The sequence below is a fragment of the Monodelphis domestica genome, chromosome 1, assembly GCF_027887165.1.
Source record: "Monodelphis domestica isolate mMonDom1 chromosome 1, mMonDom1.pri, whole genome shotgun sequence".
Classification (NCBI taxonomy): domain Eukaryota; kingdom Metazoa; phylum Chordata; class Mammalia; order Didelphimorphia; family Didelphidae; genus Monodelphis; species Monodelphis domestica.
Window position 1 is genome coordinate 314,375,453 of NC_077227.1, and position 1,900 is coordinate 314,377,352.

Below are 1,900 nucleotides of genomic sequence, written 5' to 3' on the forward strand. Positions count from 1 at the left end.
AGGATATATCAGCAACCAACATGTATGCACCAAATGATATAGCATCCAAATTTTTAAAGGAGAAACTAGTGGAATTGAAGGAGGATATCGAAAAACTATACTAGTAGGAGACCTGAACCTACCACTATCAAATTTAGATAAATCAAATAAAAAATAAATAAGAAAGAGGTAAAAGATGTGAATAAAATCTTAGAAAAATTAGATTTAATAGATATATGAAGAAAAATAAATAGGGACAAAAAGGAATACACCTTCTTTACAGCAGCACATGGTACATTCACAAAAATTGACCATGTACTAGGTCATAAAAACATGGCAAACAAAAATGCAGAAAAGCAGAAATACTAAATGCAACCTTTTCAGATCATAACGGAAAAAATAATAATTAGTAAGGGTACATGGAGAGCCAAATCAAAAATTAATTGGAAATTAAATAATATGATTCTCCAAAATCAACTAGTCAGAGAACAAATCATAGAAACAATAATTTCATTGAAGAAAATTACAATGATGAGACATCCTTTCAAACTCTATGGGATGCAGTCAAAGCAGTACTCAGGGGAAAATTTATATCCTTGAGTTCATATATTAACAAATTAGGGAGGGCAGAAGTTAATGAATTAGACATGCAAATCAAAAAACTTGAAAGCAAACAAATTAAAAATCCCCAGAAGAAAACCAAACTAGAGATCCTAAAAATAAAGGGAGAAATTAATAAAACAGAAAGCAAAAGAACTATTGAACTCATAAATAAGACTAGAAGCTGGTATTTTTAAAAAACAAACAAAATATACAAAGTACTGATCAATCTAATTAAAAAACAAAAGGTGAAAACCAAATTAACAGTATTATAAATGAAATGGGAGACCTCACCTCCAATGAAGAGGAAATTAAGTCAATCATTAAAAACTATTTTGGCCAATTATATGGCAATAAATATGCCAATCTAGGTGATATGAATGAATATTTACAAAAATATAAATTGCCTAGATTAACAAAAAAAGAATTAGAATTCTTCAGTAATGCCATATCAGAAAAAGAAATTGAACAAGCCATTAAAGAACTCTCTATGAAAAAATCCCCAGGGCCTGATGGATTCACAAGTGAATTCTACCAAACATTCAAAGAACAGTTAATCCCAATACTATACAAACTATTTGACAAATGCAAGAATGCTTCAATATTAGGAAAACCATCCACATAATTGACCATATCAACAAGCAAACTAACAAAAATCACATGATTATTTCAATAGACGCAGAAAAAGCCTTTGACAAAATGCAACACTCATTCCTATTGAAAACACTAGAAAGTATAGGAATAGAAGGGCTTTTTCTAAAAATAATAAACAGTATCTATCTAAAACCATCAGCAAACATCATCTGCAATGGCAATAAACTAGATGCATTCCCATAAGATCAGGAGTGAAACAAGGATGCCCACTATCACCTTTATTATTTAACTTTGTACTAGAAACATTAACAGTAGCAATTAGAGAAGAATAAAATTGAAGGTATTAAAATTGGCAATGAAGAGACCAAGCTATCACTCTTTTCAGATGATATGATAATCTACTTAAAGAATCCTAGAGAATCAACTAAAAAGCTAGTCAAAATAATCAACAACTTCAGCAAAGTTACAGGATATAAAATAAACCCACAGAAGTCATCAGCATTTCTATATATCTCCAACACATCTCAATAGCAAGAATTAGAAAGAGAAATTCCATTTAAAATCACCCTAGACAATATAAAATACTTAGGAATCTATCTACCAAGACAAACACAGGAACTATATGAACACAACTACAAAACACTTTCCACACAAATAAAACTAGATCTAAACAATTGGAAGAATATTAACTGCTCATGGGTAGGATGAGCTAACATAATAAAAATGA